Genomic DNA, 18,569 nt, shown 5'->3' with positions numbered 1-18,569 from the left:
GAACATTTCAGGCAAAGATGGGCTCAATAAAGGACAGAAATGGTATGGACCTAACAGAAGTAGAAGAGATTAAGAAGAGGTGGCAAGAGTACACAGAAGAACAATACAAAAAGATCTTCACGACCCAGATAACCAGGATGCTGTGGTCACTCACCTAAGGCCAGACATCCTGGAGAGTGAAGTCAAGTGGGCCTTAGGAAGCCTTACAATGAACAAAGCTAGTGGAGATGACGGAATTCCGGCTGAGCTTTTCAAATTCTAAAAGACAATGCTGTTAAAGTGCTGCACTCAATATACTAACAAGTTTGGAAAACTCAGCGGTGGCCAGAGGACTGGAAGAGGCCAGTTTCCATTCCAATCCCGAAGAAGGTCAATGTCAAAGAATGTTCAAACTACCATACAATTGTGCTCATTTCACATGCTAGCAAGATAATGCTCAAAATCCTTCAAGGTACACTTCAACAGTAAGCAAACTGAAAACTTCCAGATGTGCAAGCTGGCTTTAGAAAAGGCAGAGGAACCAGAGATCAAATTGACAACATCCTTTGGATCATAGAGAAAGCAAGGGAATTCCAGGAAAAAAAAAATCTGCTTCATTGACTACATGAACGCCTTTGACTATGTGGATCACAACAAACTGACTCTTAGATCTGGATTGTGTAAATTGTCAGTATGACATTATGTGATATACAGCCTTGTGTCTCAAAAGCTTATGTTACTCGCCTTGACTTCTGATGTGTGTAACAGTTCTCAGAGCTTCTAAGGTACTCTTCCCAGGTTACAATCCTCAATTTTGGTTGGAATAAAATTTTCCATTTCTTTCTTGTATCAACTGATTTGGTTTTAGTGTATTATCTCATTTCAGAAACTGCAAACTTAACCTACTCCTTGGCTGAAGGCAAAAAAATAGTTTCGGTTTGTCTTTTTTTCTTAAGAGCAAACTTGATGTACAATAAACTGGGTACGTAGAAAGTGTACAATTTGACAAGTTTTGACATATATATATATATATATATATATATGGCTTCAAAACCATCACACAACCAAGATAATAAACACACTGCTGCTGCTGCTAAGTCGCTTCAAGTCATGTCCGACTCTGTGCGACCCCATAGATGGCAGCCCACCAAGGTCTGGCATCCCTGGGGTTCTCCAGGCAAGAACACTGGAGTGGGTTGCCATTTCCTTCTCCAATGCATGAAAGTGAAAAGTGAGAGTGAAGTTGCTCAGTCATGTCCGACTCTCAGAGACCCCATGGACTGCAGCCTACCAGGCTCCTCTGTCCATGGGATTTTCCAGGCAAGAGTACTGGAGTGGGGTGTCATTGCCTTCTCCGACATGTCACCCCAAAAGCCTCCTCATGCCCTTCATAATTTCTGTCCTACCCTTTCTCAACCTCTCTCCCCCTTTTCTCATCCCTGCCTCCAAGCAACTGCTGAAATATTCTATCGCTTAAATGGATTTGCATTTTCTAGAATTTTATGAACTTTTATGTTGGACATTCATACAACATTATTATTTTAAAATGTATGCATTTTGTGGCATGCATCAAATAAAATATTTTGTTTTGATGAGTAGTAATATTTTATGCAGCATAGCACAATTTTTACATTCACCTTTTGATGAATATTTAAGTCATTTCAACTTTAGGATTGCTACCAGAATAAAGCTGCTATGAATGCTTGTGTATACATCTTTGGATGGACAAATTTTCACTCTTTTGTTTTAGGGAGCTAATAATTTGCAGTGAAACAGTTGGATCATACGGAAGTTGTATTTTCAAGAAACTGTCAAACTGTCTTTCAGAGTGTTTCTAACATTTTACATTCCTACCATTAATCTTACAAAGTCGTGTACCTCTGCATCTTGTCAGCACTTGATATGAAAGGCTTTTTAATATAAACCAGTTTTAAAGGCATGTAATGGGCTTCCTAGGTGGCTCAGGGGTAAAGAATCTGCCAGAAAGCATGAGACACAGGTTCGATCCCTGGGTTGGGATGATCCCCTGGAGAAGGAAGCAACAACCTATTCCAGTATTCTTGCCTTGGAAATCCCATGGATAGAAGAGCCTTGTGGACTACAGTCCACAGGGTCACAAAGATTCAGACGTGACTTAGCAGCTAAACAGCAACAAAGTGGTATCTCATCACAGTTTTGTTTTGTATTCTCCTGATGACTAAAGATGCTTAGCATTTTCATATACATATTTGTGATTTGTACATATTCTTTGTTAAAGTTATGAATTCACTAATAAATTATACCCAATTTTATTTTTTGCTTCTTGTTTTCTTACTGTCTATCTTTGATTGTGCTTACATAGTTCAATATAATTCTCTCATCAAGTATGTCATTTGCAAGTGGTTTGTGTTTCACTCTCTCGATGAAGTCTTTTGAAGAGCAGGCATTTTAAATTTTGATGAAGTATAAGGCAGTATTCTTGATTCTTTTGAGAGTTCTACCTCTAAAGTTATTTGCAAAATGTCCACTTTACATTCCTATTACTACTCTCCTTTGTGTGTGCTCAGTTGTGTCCGATTCTTTGCGACCCCATGGACTTAGCCTGCCAGGCTCCTCTATCCATGGGGATTCTCCAGGTAAGAATAGTGGAGGTGGTTGCCATGCCCTCCTCCAGGGGATCTTCCCAACCCAGGGATCGAACCCGGGTCTCCAGCATTGCAGGTGGGTTCTTTACCGTCTGAGCCACCGAGGAAAACTTTTTGTAGCAGCTCTCAATTATTTTCTTCACAATCACAATATCCTCTTAAGACTTTGCTTCCAAATTTCACCCTTCATCATAGTCACAGTACTTTACCCAACTACTTTCAAAAATACAATACAGATATGAATACTTTCCTGCTTAAGAATTTTCAATAGCTTCCAACTTGATTTTTTTAAACCATCAAATATTTTTACACAGCCTATAATAAACATCTTTCATGGGCTGGCCCTGGACTGACACTTATCACCTCATTCTTAATCATTCTATTTCATCAACGCCACCCTCCTCTTAATCCATTTTGCAAATGTTTTACGGCCTTTGCTCTTACCCTTCTCTCTGTTTGGATTCTTTGTTTGACTACTTAATCCATCTGCAGTCACTGACTCAGAATGAGAGCTTCTTGGTAGCATGGCTTAAGTTTAAATTCTGTTTCTTCGTTCTTCTTTTCCTAGAATCAGGACTGGGATGAAGTGAACATCCATAAACAGTGGTTTAAAAGTATACAAATGAGCAAGAATATAAATTGTTTTGACTATTCTACGCATCATGAAACAGACTTTAATAATTTAATTCTATATTTATTATCAATGATTATCTTAGAAGATGATTTATCATTACTGTCAATAATGTGCACTTGTTGAATAGATGAGATTGTGAGCAACATCACAGTTTTAACTAGTGATGACTGATGCAGAATACAGAAGCAACACACGTAAAGACTAGCAAAAATGTAGCTAAAATATGAACCAGTTTCTGGTCCAGATTATGTCTTTACTCAAGATTTCTTAGATCCTAAGACTAAATGGTGACCTCATCAAAAGAAGAGCAGGCTGGTTGGTGTTTCTGGAGTGATTCAGTTCAGTTCAGTTCAGTCACTCAGTCATGTCCGTCTCCTTGCAACTCCATGAATCGCAGCACGCCGGGCCACCCTGTCCATCACCAACTCCCGGAGTCCACCCAAACCCATGTCCATTGAGTTGGTGATGCCATCCAGCCATCTCATCCTCTGTCATCCCCTTCTCCTTCCACCTTCAAACTTCCCCAGCATCAGGGACTTTTCAAATGAATCAGCTCTTCACATCAGGTGGCCAAAGTATTGGAGTTTCAGCTTCAGCATCAGTCCTTCCAAAGAACACTCAGGGCTGATCTCCTTCAGAATGGACTGGTTGGAACTCCTTGCAGTCCAAGGGACTCTCAGGAGTCTTCTCCAACACCACAGTTCAAAAGCATCAGTTCTTCAGCGTGATTAGAGCATGAGAATTTTAGATATGAACTCAGAAATGTTCATTGAATGTCCTAATTTCCAGCTTACTCCAGAATCCTCTGTGGAATTCTTGTGGAGCTTGTAACCTTGTGCCTAAATTTATCCGCTTATTTATCTATGTAGTTGGTTGTTCTTTGGCTGTGCCTAGACTTTGTTGCTGTGTGTGGGCTTTCTCTAGTTGTGGCAAACAGGGGCTACTCTCTAGAAGCAGTGCACAGGTTTCTCATCGTGGCGCCTTCTCTGGTGGCGGAACACGGGTTCTAGAGCCCGTGGACTGCAATAGTTGTGGCGCTGAACTGCTTTCTACTGGGCTCAGTAGGACTGTCTCCCAGGCTCTTGACCATGGGCCCAACAGCTGTGGTGCCCTGGCTCAGCTGCTCTGAGGCATGAGGGATCGAACCCACGTTTCCTGCATCAGCAGGCAAATTCTTTACCTCTCACCCACCAGGGAAACCCCCCTAAAATTTCCTTACAGTGTCTCCACCCTTGAGTATATAGTTGAGAATTCCTATTATAAGTTTTGGAAAGGCTCGGTATTGGGATCTGAAAGACACTCCTCCAGATTCTCACTGTATTTTATCGGCATACTTGATGTTTAAGGAGCTATGCCCCTACAGGAAGACAATAAAGAGATCCCCATTCGCTATGTAACAGAAATCCTCAAGATTTTTTTTTTTCCTTGCTAAATCATATTTTCATATGTTAATTAAACCACAAAGTAAATTTTCCTGTGACATATATATTTGCTAAGTTTGCAGTGCACACTTTTATATTCATTGGAACGATTAGCCAACATCCTGAGGTATTCAGATGACACTATTTCAGAACAGAGTATGAAGCTGATCTGGCACCATGAGACCTTTGCCTCAATGATAGAGATGATCTGCTGACATTATTTTGGAGCACTGCTCTAACGAAAATAAAGTAACTTTAAATATTTAATGTTAACTTTGTTTCATGAAAATGATAAGGGTTGCTACGATATTTAGAGTTTTTTTTTACATTGTATAAGGTAAGGAATATTATCTTGCTTCTTCTGAACACCCCTAAATATTTCTGGTTGTAGAAAGTTCATATGGATTTTGAACATAAGTAAAGAAAGGAGAAAGTAAATTATTAGTATTGCTTATTTATTTTATTATTTTCCTGGTCACAGTGATGATACGGTGTGACTGATTGTCCTTGGATATCACTTCTTATTCTGTATTTTTGAACCTAAATATTAATGTGTATTATTAATTTGACTATACATGTGCACATGCATAAAAAATATAGAGTATCTCAATGTAAATTAAAAATTCACTATTACCTGTAGATGCTCTGACAAATATTGTAGTCTATTTGTAATTTAACAAACATACTAATCAGACATTACAAAATATTCAGGTGCTTTCTTGAATTACCATTATAGTTTAATTTATATGATAATTTTTGCGAGTTCAAAAATTATACAATATATGCTGTTTGCAATAATTCCAAACAATACAATGTGTATGAGGAAAATTATTCCCCTTCTCCATTAATTTTCCCAGCAATAAAAGTCAAACAATGCTATAAAGAGTATGATTTTTCATTTATTTTTCAATGTTTATATAAATGTACAACCAGTTAATTTAGTTTTATTTATTTAATTTTTAATAAAAATTGAGTTGCATGATATATATTACTCTGCTATGCTTTTTTCACTATTCCATCGTGGAGGACTTTTCAAGTCAGTATATACAAACCTCATTTTATTTCACAGAGTTAAGGAACCATAATTTAGACAAGCATTTCTCTATTTATGGACTTTCAGGATGTTTTTAGTACTTTACTTTTGAAAATAATGTTGCAATAAACTGATTTGTGAAGGAAATTACCTAGTTAAATTATTACAAAACTGTATTATATTTTATGTTCTTCTAAATTACAAGTTTTCTGTTGTGCTCAAATAGTTTTTCTGAAGTCTAATATAAAAATAAGAGCAACTCTGGCACTGAGTAGTCTTTTTTAATACATGATAATTTCACAGAATTGAAATGACTTCATAAGGACTACACAGCACACTTTTTAAAGGTCTTTTATGGCATGATTCCAGCTAACAATGAAAGTCAGGAAAAAAAAAAAGATTTTAAAACCACATATATTGGAAATGTATAATGTCATATAAATTACTTGATAATCTCTTCTTATAGAAATGTATCCTGCAGGGGAAGTCTGTTTGCTTTATCTAGGACATTTAAAAATATCTCTAGTAAATTACATCCAATTCGTGTAGAATATTATTTTACAATTGAATTGTTCATTTGATTATTTCTCATGTATCTGTCATCTAGCTTATTTTACATTAGTTTGAGTTTAAAACATTAGTTAAGTAAAAAAAAAAAAACAGACCACTCCCGCCCGCTCGGGTATACAGGTATACAGCCTGAAAAGCCTAGAGTACAAGTGCTAATGTGATACAAGCTTTTCTTTGTTTACAATTCTAAAACTGCCTTACAACTTTCTACTAGTACATCTATCAACAGGTTCACTTAACCCTAATTGTTGGAGGGAAAGGAAACAAGAACATAACCTGTCACTGTGGTCCTGGCCTCCCACTATACAAGCCTGGGCTCAGGAGTCTCGAATTACAGCAGGATCACTGTTTCTAGTCTCTGATGGGGGCAGGCCTGCGCACTGCAACAGGGTCTGCTCAGGCTTCTTGGGCGGAGCTATGTATACTGTCTGTGTGTTTTCATAACATCACGTGATCTATAGATGAGCCCATGTATGTGCTATCAACTTCATTCCCTACTGCAGAAGCTTTTCTTTTTAAAGCTGCCTACCAAATCTTGACAATGTTATTTGGTTCTGGAGTGCTTCATCAAGATCAACTATCTGAATGAGGAAAGTCTAAAGCTTATTCTCAATTTTTAAAAATAAAGACATTTCAAGATTGCCAATAAACAGCTCTTTATAAATAAGTGTTCATAAGCAAATAGCAATCTGTTCATAGCTGTAAGAAACTGAATGTACTACTTTTTTTAAATATAGAAGCAATTTCATTAGGTTTAGATAAACAGACTACCAGTAAAACTTTACCATGCTATTTAATCATTACTTACAATGTACGCGTTCCTGAGTATACCGCACTGTAGTGACATTGTGTACTTCTGATTTTTCTTTTGCATTCAGCTTAAAAGTTGTTTCTTTCCAAGAAACTGAACTTTTCTGTCAAATGCGCTGGATCGAACAGGAGAATTGGGTTCATAAAATGGATTCATTGCAAACTTTATGTATAAATCATAGACATCAGGAAAGAAGTTCTTGATTCCGTCTTCTTGCCTGACATCATGCAGCATAATAAACCTCATATGACCCGCAGTGACGAATGCCAAGACAAACCATTCGTTGAATTTGTCCCCCGTCTTCAAGTACATATTGTTTGACAGCCGCATGTTCTCACCTACGAGGTCGAGGGCAGCGTGAGCTATGAACTGGTTCAGATGGTGGTGATCGTCTTTGGATTCTGCTTTTCCAGCTTGCAAAAACTCCATTCCAAAAACTGGATTATCATGGTGACAACGATGACAAAGTAGACGCTTCCAGACATCGTCTTCAATATAGCTCCTGCGGCGAGACGCCGGCAACCGAAATGCTCTGTCAGTAAATGTCCATAATGTAACCAGTAAATGTCCATTGAAAAGCAAATAAACGTTCACTGAAAACCAGGTATTTTCTGTGCTGTGAGCACTTGAAGAATTTTGTTCCATTCTGAATGACCTGAGCAAGGAATTCTCAGTTTGATCTTGTATCTTTGTGTGAAGCTGATATCACAGTTTTTTACCCTATTTATTTGATTTCCTAAATAAAGATGTTTGTCCAAGAAAAAAAAAAAAAAACATTAGTTAATATTGCAATAATTCTGTACAGGAGTAATGTTTCTTAAGTTAGGTAGTAGATATGTTAAATTTCTCTTTTAGCAAACGAGAGAAATTGAGACTCAATAAGATGAAATATGTGTGCATGGATCCAGATTAGTTAATCACAGAGCTCTGACTTTAAACCAGGGCTTTGAATTCCTAGCTCTTCTTTCCATTAAGTCCTATCATCCTATTCATATTTTTGATCAGACAATAAATGTTTGCTTAAATGGTATTTTCCTTTTTTATGTGATATGCACATGTAGGCCAAATCATCTAACACAATGATAACATTTTTCTAAGAACTTAAATGTAGCAACTGTCCAAATAGAGAAGCTAACATGTTTGAATCCAGAAGTTCATCCAAGTCTGCAAGTGTGCTAAGTCACTTCAGTCATGTCCCACTCTTTGCGACTCTATGGACTGCCTGCCAGGTTCTATCTGTCTGTGGGATTCTCTAGGCAAGAATACTGGAAAGGGTAGCTATTCGCTTCTCCAGGGGACTTTCCGACCCAGGGGTCAAGCCTGCATCTCTTACGTCTCCTGCATTGGCATACGGGTTCTTTACCACTAGCACTACCTGGGAAGCCCTCATCCAAGTCTTCTCCTGCCAGAAAACAGACACCAAGATTATCTATCTGACCTCAACCATAGTGACTTCAGGTTTGGGAGCCTTCCCCCTTCTCCCTAGCATTGACTCACTAAATCCATCGGGCAGTTTAGTACTATGGATTATGTAATATATTCTCTGTTTGTCTCTTCAAATCTTCAATCCACATTCTTGGCAATGTTCTGCGCCCAGGAGACTATCACATGCATTAACTGTGTGTGTGTGCGTGTGTGTGTGCGTGTGTGCGTGTGTGTGCATGTCTGTGCATGTGTGTCTGTGTGTGTGTGCACGTGTGTGTGTGTGCATGTGCATGTGTGTGTGTGTCTGTGTGTGTGTCTGTGTGTGTTGGGCACTGAGTTTTGCAGGATAATGGATGTTGGCTAGAACGTCTTTTGTGTCCTTTTTCCCCTCTAGCTCTCTCTCTGTTCAGACAACTGCTTCCTCCCCAAGCCCCTCAGACCTCAGACTGGGCCAAGCCCTGCTAAGGCTAGCTTCACACCTTGTTGGTTCCTCTTAACCTTGCCTGCAACTTTAAATAGCCTCTCCTTTTAAGCTCTCCTTAATCCTCCTTTTGCGTGCATTATCAATTTTTCTCTCAGACCTTGGCTGACGTAAGATTTTTCAGTTACTGGAGATATAGCGAATCTTTGTTTTAGTTCCAGGTAAGGGAAGGGCTATTCAGGGGCTGCTCAACCAACACATATAAGGGACTATAAAAGCCATGCTAAGCATTTTCACAATTAAAAAAAATAATACTTCCTAGACAGATTTCTTTCACTGTTGGATTTTATTTTCCATATTATTCCAAATGTGTGACAAGAATTGGAAGCAGTAAGACTTGTTTCATTAGGCACCTGTTTTAAAAAGTGAGTCTGTAGTATTTATGCTACTTAAAAGTAAACTGTTACACAAGATTTATATGAGGTTGAAGTACTCAGAAGTTTCTTTCCTGTATTGACAGTTCTTACTGATACAATTGTGAGAGCGGGAAAGTTATTTCAGTGTCTTTCTATCCAGGACATAGTCTTAACTGAGGTGAAAAAAATCTGCTATCTGAAGAAAGCTGAGGGAAAAAAAAAGGATAGAATCTATGGGTAAATGTTCTAAGGTTGCATATCCCAGCTGCCATGCCTGCAGCCTTTTTATATTAACTCAAAAGGTGAAGGTAAAAAATCCAAACGGAATGATCTACATTTAAAAATAACTAATAAAATGATCCAGATAGAATGCCCAGAGATTATAAATTTCCTTCCACAAAATAAAAGGAACATAGTGTGAAGAGGGCAGTTGAAGGGTATATGTGAGACACACCCATAAACAAAAAGATTTCAAAATATTTCTGTATTCTAGACACATAAAACACAATATGGACTCTTAAAATTGATTAAAAATCACAAGAAATCAATAACTGAGAAATAATGAAGTAAACAGCCTAGTAGTTACAATGAGCATTATAAGGAATACTTTTGTAAATAAGTGGAATGTAAAATAGATCTTATTGAAATGAAATTAGTGACAGGAAGACCAGCATGAGGGGGAAAAAAAAAACCAAATGAAGTATAAAGCAGCAATGGTCATTAAGAATGTAAACTATAAAGAAATAATTGGCATCACTGAGAAGAAAGTAAAATATGTGAGCAAACAATAATTTTTCTAAAATGCAATGAAAGATATAATGAAGTATTTAAAGAGAATAGATAAAAACTTATATAAGTGAATACCTAAATCTATAGAATGCAATAACTTTTGTTTAATAAAAGTAAATGTAATCTATTTCTATGTAGAGATAGCTGTTAGATATGTAGATATATACATTGTAAAAGTTTCCAGCAAGAGAGAAAAGCATTGAATAATAATTTATCTTAAACATAATATGTATTTTATATAATATATATACATATGAGTCAAAAAACTTGAAAGGACAAAACTTGAGGTCTTCTTAATTTCTTTATTTCCACAGTCACTGTCAGAGTACATGCCAGGGTTCAGCTTTCATGGGTCTTCAAAGTCATAGTCAATGAAGCTGTTACTCAATCCAATAAATGTAAAACAAATGACTTAATAGTGATAAAAGCAATTTGAACATTAGGAGCTATTTATACTCAAATTAGGACCCATGTAGGATATATTTATTTGTCCTTCTTGAAAATGTATTTAATGATGAAATCCAGCTGCAGAAGGCTCATAAAGGCTCCCAAAGATTTGTCTATTTCCTAACTCCTGGAGACTATAACTATCACCGCATTTGGGGGAAAAAGTCTGTTCTGTGCAAATATGATTAAAAATCTTGAATTAAGAAGAAAAATTTGGATTATCTGGGTGAGGGTAGATGTCATTATTACAAGAAAGATGAGAAAGGGAGAACACACACACACACACACACACAGGAGTAAGCAGTGTGAAGATGCAGCCAAGTGACTCGTCCTTAGTGGTGGCCTCACTCTTTGGATTCAAGAAGGTCCTGTTCACCCAGCTCTGGGAATCCGAGCCTTCAGTATTATTCTCCCCTTATTTCATCCACCTCTGTTCCTTTCCATGAGCTGGCAGTGTTTCTGCTGATACAAAATCCTCAGAAATCTTGGTCACCCCTTGCTTATATTCTGTGGATATTGTGGGAATCCACACCATTAGCTACAAGGACTCTCCGCAGATTCTTCCTGGGTAAACGCACATCTATTCCTGCCTTCTGCTGAGATGGACAGCTGAATCCATAAGCCACACACAATCTCTTTTTCTATTGTTTCTCCAGTCACAGGCTTACCCCTACCTCCAGAGCAAGGTATTCTAAATAGGTTGATAATGTTAGAAGTCATCATATGAAGACTCTTTCTTGCTTAGCAAGTACGTCTTCAATTTCTGTTTTTCCTTTCACGTTCTTCTATAAGCAGCAAGGAGAAACCAGATCATGCCTTTTGCACTTTGCTTGAAAATCCCCTCAGGAAAATATCCAATTTCGTCAAGCTAAAATTCTACTTTTTACAAAACTGTTGAACATGATTCATCCTAGTTTTCTGTCACTTATAACAAGGATAATCTTGCCTCCAGTCTCAAATCTCATATTCTTCATTTCAATCTGATGCCTCATCAGAAGTACTTTTAAGATTCGTATTTCTAAGAACACTATATTTCTAATCACTATAATGTATGTATTTTCTAAGATGATAGAAGCTTCCTTTGCAGCATTCTTTTTTTTCTCTCCTTACACTTTCCTAGTAAAATAAACATCCAAATTTCTATGAACAGTGCTTTCAAGTCAATCTGTTTTCCTGTAATGCACCTCAAAGCTCTTTTTTTCATCACCTTTGTTATTGTTCAGTCACTCGGTTGTGTCTGACTCTTTGCAACCCCATGGACTGCAGCACGCCAGGCTTCCTTGTTCTTCACCAAATCCCGGAGCTTGCTCAAACTCATGTCCATTGAATCAGTGATTGCATTCAACTGTCTCATCCTCAGTCATCCCCTTCTCTTGCTGCCTACAATTTTTCCCAAATCAGGGTTTTTCTAGTGAGTTGACTCTTAGCATCATGTGGCCAAAGCACTGGAGCTTCTGTTTTAGCATCAGTCCTTCCAGTGAATATTCATGATTGATTTCTTTAGGATTGACTGGTGGGATCTCCTTGCTGTCCAAGGGACTCTCAAGAGTCTTCTCCAACACCACAGTTCAAAAGCACCAATTCGTTGGCACTCAGCTTTCTTTGTGGTCCAACTCTAACATCCTTACATGACTACTGACAAAAACATAGCTTTGACTAGATGGACTTTGTTGGCAAAGTAATGTCTCTGCTTTTTAATATCCTGTCTAGGTTTGTCACAGTTTTTATTCCAAGGAGAAAGTGTCTTTTAATTTCATGGCTACAGTCACCATTTGCAGTGATTCTGGAGTTGAAAAAAAATAAAATCTGTCACTGTTTCCATTGTTTCCCCACCTATATTGGCCATGAAGTGATGGGACTAGATGCCATGATCTTCGTTTTTTGAATGTTTAGTTTTAAGCCAGCTTTTTCACTCTCATCTTTCACCTTTATCAAGAGGCTCTTTAGTTCCTCTTCACTTTCAGCCATAAGGGTTGTATCATTTGCATATCTGAGGTTATTGATATTTCTCCTGGGAATCTTGATTCCAGTTTGTGCTTCATCCAGCCTAGCATTTCACATGATGTACTCTGTGTATAAGTTAAATAAGCAGGGTGACAATATACAGCTTTGACGTACCCTTTTCCCAATTTGGTACCAGTTTGTTGTTCCATGTCCGGTTTTAACTGTTGCTTCTTGACCTGCATACATGTTTCACAGGAGGTAGATAAAATGGTCTGGTATTCCCATCTCCTGAAGAATTTTCCAGTTTATTTGATCCACATAAGCAAAGGCTTTAGTGTAGTCAATGAAGTGGAAGAATTCATCACCGTTACCCAAATCCAAAACCACTTTCACCTTTTCAGGTATTTGTTATAGCTGCAAACTGCTTCCCAGTGCCAAAGCCTGTGTTAATTTCTTAAGGCTGCCATAACAAAGTACCATGTACTAGGTGACCTAATACAAAAGTAATTTATTTTCAGACTATCTTAGAGGCTAGAAATGATCAAGAAGTTGGCAAGGCCACACTCTCAAAATCTCTAGGAGACAAGCATTTCTATGCCAGTTGTTTAGCTCCTGATAATGCAAGAAATCCTTCACATTCCTTGACTTCTTGTGCATAATTTCAGTCTCTGACTCGTTTTGAAAGTGAAAAAAAAGTCACTCAGTTGTGTCCAGCTCTTTGCGACCCCATGAACTATACATTCCATGGAATTCTCCAGGTCAGAATACTGTAGTGGGTAGGCACTCCTGTCTCCAGGGGATCTTCCTAACCCAGGGATTGAACCCAGGTCTCCCATATTGCAGGAGGATTCTTTAACAGCTGAGATGCCAGGGAAGCAACTCTGTGTGACCCCATGGACTGCATCAAGAGTACTGGAGTGAGTTGCCGTTGCCTTCTCAAAACCTAGCCAGGCCTAATTCCGTGGCCCCAGCCCTTGCCCTTGGCAATGGTTCACACCCTGAAGAGCGTCTTCTCTCTGGATCCTAACAAATCCACCTCTTATCGCTTTGTCTCTCAATGAATTTTTGCAATGAGACATTAGGGCCTGAGTTTCATTAGTTTTCGGAGACGGCAATGGCACCCCACTCCAGTACTCTTGCCTGGAAAATCCCATGGACGGAGGAGCCTGGAAGGCTGCAGTCCATGGGGTTGCTGAGGGTCGGACACGACTGAACGACTTCACTTTGACTTTTCACTTTCATGCATTGGAGAAGGAAATGGCAACCCACTCCAGTGTTCTTGCCTGGAGAATCCCAGGGACGGGGGAGCCTGGTGGGCTGCCGTCTATGGGGTCACACAGAGTCGAACACGACTGAAGCAACTTAGCAGCAGCAGTTCATTAGTTTTGGCAAAGCTTGAGTCCCAAGAGAGAGCTGAAGGACAGGAGGAAAAAGCAGTGGGAAAAACGTGCCAAGGAATCCCCTTCATAGCCCACTGGAAAATTTGCTAAATATCTGACCGGTGCTCACAATTTCATTGGTCTGATCCTTGGCCCAGAGAAGAGAAAGGACAGAAGAACCCCCACCGGCTTGTGTACAGCTACTGGGGCTCAGCAGATAGCGCCTTTGGGACATGCTGAGGAGTAGCCTCTCCAGAGTCCCTCAGTCGTGCCCCCTGCCGCCCGCCTGTTTGCAGGAGGTTTGAGGAAACAAGAAACGAGAGATTGTATAGGAATTAAGATTTTGTTAGGCATGTCGCTCCAGCGAGGACCTCTTTCCTTAACCGGAGGTCTTCTGGGATCTGAGACTGGGCCGTGTGAGCTTTGTGCTGAGTTGGTTTTTCGCTGTCCCGGTTTCCAGCACGATGGGCTTTCCCCTGCGCTGCGTTTCTTTGTTTTCCGCTTCTAGCGCAGGAGCTTCGCTGAGTTGGGCTCCAGCTGTGCTTGGCCTCTTCCACGCGGAGGTTGTTTCAGCCAGGTTGCATCCGAGTCATGGCACCATAGATGTCACGCGAGTGTATGTTCCTGGCTCTTCGTCTCGTAACAACAAAGATTTGGAGAGATGGACATTAAAGCCCTTGGCGCATCACAGCTCTCGGGTCTTGGACAAACCGTGTTATAGCTCTTAGGCAAATCAGTGTTACCGCTCTATTTTATTTAGAAGATAGCAGGAGAATCCATCCTCAAAGTGTGAGGGCATGCTACTTCTTAAAAGGCCAGTCACATCGAGGGTTATGGTTCCAACGTGTGATTTTGGTGAAACAATTCAGTCTATAGTAGAACTAGATAGAATGGTGGTTTCACAACATACTGAATATACTAAATATCACTTTCTTTACTTTAGAATGGTTAAAATTGTTATGTGAATTTTGCCTCAATAAAAAAATGTAAAAGTATATTTATTTAAATCATAACTTCCTCCATGCAATATATATAGCTGTATTCATACTTAATTGATGTCCAAATGCAACAAAGACTTGCTTATATGTTTTCAACTTCATTAAAGTAGATGTAATAAACGTTATGTTTTTAAATATTTAACAATAGCATATAAATTAAACTTAATATATCATATGGGATTTCATTTAAGAGATTGAAGATAGTCTAACCTCAAATTGAAATACTGATCTGTGAATGTTAAATTTAATATGTTCTTCAGTGTCAGAAACTACTATTTGAAAATAATTGTATCATAATTATTTATGTGGCAAGCCTCCATTATTACCTTTCATTAATTGCTTATGTTTAATTATCAATTGTTTATGTCAAAATAGGGCCAGTTATAAAATCTCATACAATCCAGGCAGATGATTATCTCTTAATTTTGGATCAAGTTTAAAGGTCAGTATTAAAAAATGAGTCCAATTTTAAATAGCAATAATTATGTATTCAAATTTAGTTATCATTAAGGAAGGAGTGACAGATTTAACTGAAATTATGGCAGGTATGTAACCATCTCTATCATTCAAGAATGTTTCCTTTACCTCCCCCTATAACCCATAAACTTTTATCACATATAGCTACATCTGGTAAAAATCTGTTGTTTTTGAGTTATTTATGTAACTCAAAGGTCATATAGGGCTAATATCCCTTCTGTTTTAATGAATACATATATATATTTCTTTTCTAACTTTACAGTTCAATTGTGCTGAAAGTAATGAACTATTTCTAGAAGTGACAATTCCGACTAAGTTATTGAATTGACGGACAGCACAGCTTAAATTAACTATTATTGTTCCATTCCTGGAAATATTGAAAACGTGCACGTTTTTACTCCTCTCTTTACCCAAATTAGTAAGTCAAAATTATGAGAAGATATAGAATTAACAGAGATTAATATTACAGAAAACATTAGTTTCCTGCATCTTTGATGGGCATGGGGCATTCCCAGGGGAAATTTCAGTCCTCAAAAACAATTCTGGGTCACTCACAACAGTCAAAGATAAAATGGAAAGAAACAGTCCCTAGATTCTAACCAGAGGCCTTTCTGCATGTGCTAAGTCACAGATGAGGTATACAGCAGTTGGTCTGCCTTGAATATGCCATTTTTAATACTTCCTTAAATGCTTGCAAAGCACAGTCTCACTGACAGTGCCTTAGGTCAGTTCTGGCATACAGAAAACATCTAGTCTTTAGATGTGTAACAAAATAAAGGACACAAAAGAAGCAAAGAAATAGTGATGAAAAAGAGACAGAAAAGCAGGGAAAAGGAAAGAAAGAAGAAGGGAGAGGACAAAAAGGAAGTAAGCAGGGAAGATGAAAACTGTAAGGCCAGTCTATTTAATTCACCCCCAAAATAGCTGACTGTTGCTTTCTCATCTTTCAGACTGTCTTCTCTCATACCTCAGCTGCTGAACTATGAAAAATATTTCCATAATTAGAATAGCACATTTTCCAAAAGGAAACAAATTAATCCTGCAACACTTAATCTGATTTTTAACAAAAGTTATCTGGAGGTAAGAGAAAAGGATAATAACCAAATCAATTCCACTTACCTCACACTATATTTTGATTTAAATAGTACAGTGACTATTCAGTTCTCTTGCATGCTTACATTCATTTCCTTCACATTTCCTATGCTGTTGGATATGACATGCATTTTAATCAACAGTCCTAAGAGTCTCAAAGTCCCACATGACTGGATCATAACCAAATATAAAGCTGATAACTAAGTATCCAAACTCCATGCTTGAGACCTCTGATCTAAACCTTAAGTAACACAGAGGACTATGTGCCCAAGATCATCTTAATAATTTGCCTCTATCCTCTGAAGCCAAAAGCAAAGTAATTCTCTGATACTTAACTGATACCAAACCTCCTTGACAAGAGAAGTCCGAGCAATTGTCTTGGGCAGTTTCTCTGGGATCCTCAATCACTCTATAGCATATTTCTATCTTGGCCTCCCTATAGAATTCCATCCTTTTTGGTTTCTCTGATAAAAAATTATCTCCCTGCATTTGCAAAGAGATCAACCTGGTTTTACAGTTCAGGCAAAATAAGTATATATTAGACTTAGAGAGTGTCTCATAATTTCTAATTAAAGAAAACTCAAGCTTTATTTAGTTACCATGTCTTTAGTGCTTTAAGAAGTCTTAGCAATTACCTATTGCATTGTTTTACAAATCTAGTGCTGTGAGAAACTTTGTAATCTGATGCCACTGAAATATAGGGGTCATAAACAGTTACCAAACAGTACCATAACCGAATGAGTCTGGACAAATACTGTAGAATTAAGAGTGTTAAGAACGCGAATGAACATGAAAGTTTATTTTTATTCTTTGTTTTATCTTTCTAAAAGTGGCTAGTATTCAGTTTAGTTCAGTTCAGTCGCTCATCTAATTGCTGCCATGCTGACTATGGACTCAGTATCTCCAATTTCATTTTTTAAGAGAAAATGAATACTTTATATTAGTGCAAAATATCCTAAATACAAGCAAATGTATCCTTAAAAAGAATATCTCTGAGGCAGATCCAACCAATTTATTATCGCATGAACTATATTGGTAAGGTGCCCAATCAAAATATGATCTCATGATTAAATATGCTATTGAAATTTTGATATAAACAGTATAAAAATTACTTCTTTGTGCAAAATATCAATTCAGTTCAGTCACTCAGTAACGTCCAACTCTTTGTGACCCCATCACCAACTCCCAGAGCTTGCTCAAACTCATGTCCCTTGAGTCATTGATGCCATCCAACCATCTCATCCTTTTCTCTTCCTGCCTTCAATTTTTCCCAGCATCAGGGTCTTTTCAAATGAGCCAGTTCTTTGTATCAGGTGGCCAAAGTATTGGAGTTTCAGCTTCAGCATCAGTCCTTTCAATGAATATTCAGAACTGATTTCCTTTAGGATGGACTAGTTTGATCTCCTTGCAGGCCAAGAACCTTCTCAAATACCACAGTTCAAAAGCATCAATCCAAAACATCAGATTCTATAATAGCTAAATGAAATCCCTAAAAGAATATGATGTATAGAAGAATTCAGGAGAGTATTATTCGAGAGCCCATTTAAGAAACATCAAGTTTAGTTCCAACATTTATTGATGATTCCTATAGTTATTTTCTAAGTTTGCAAGCAGATTTTTAAAGGTTCTTGAAGAGCTTATAGGTAAATAGCAGGAACATATGCCTAATGGCATCACAGTATAATCTAATAAATGTTACAAAAAAAGAAAACTATGTGCCCTCTTAAGAAAGCAGTCTATTCTTTGGATGTTGACTACCATCTTGTTAGTATTAATCCATAAGCGCACCATGGCCTAGTCCTACTGAACATTCAACTCATGTAAGTAACTCCCCACATTTAGTTTTCAAGATCACCAAGTATTATTTTTATGAAGTTTCTTTGTCAAGAGATGTAGACAACAAGATTAACCTGTTTAACTAGCAGTTATTACTCTCACTGTAAATTAATATGTGCACACACAGTTTTTTTAAACATAAATCACTTGTGACTTTGCCTGCGTGTTAGCATACTCAATTCTAGTCAATCTGTATGTGTGACAAATTAAAATTTAGGGCAATCCTGGGAACCAAAGCCTAAATGATAGTGAATGGTCACATTAAATTTTAGT

At 37.9% G+C, this 18,569-nt stretch overlaps 1 pseudogene; it reads right to left on the bottom strand.

Moving 5' to 3' along the window:
* Nucleotides 1–7,135: 7,135 nt before the first annotated feature.
* Nucleotides 7,136–7,557, bottom strand: LOC138086432 (trafficking protein particle complex subunit 2-like; annotated as a pseudogene).
* Between the last annotated feature and the right edge of the window lie 11,012 nt (nucleotides 7,558–18,569).

The sequence above is a fragment of the Capricornis sumatraensis genome, chromosome 9 (genome assembly GCF_032405125.1).
Source record: "Capricornis sumatraensis isolate serow.1 chromosome 9, serow.2, whole genome shotgun sequence".
Classification (NCBI taxonomy): Eukaryota; Metazoa; Chordata; class Mammalia; order Artiodactyla; family Bovidae; genus Capricornis; species Capricornis sumatraensis.
This window is presented reverse-complemented; position numbering and strand designations above follow the sequence as displayed.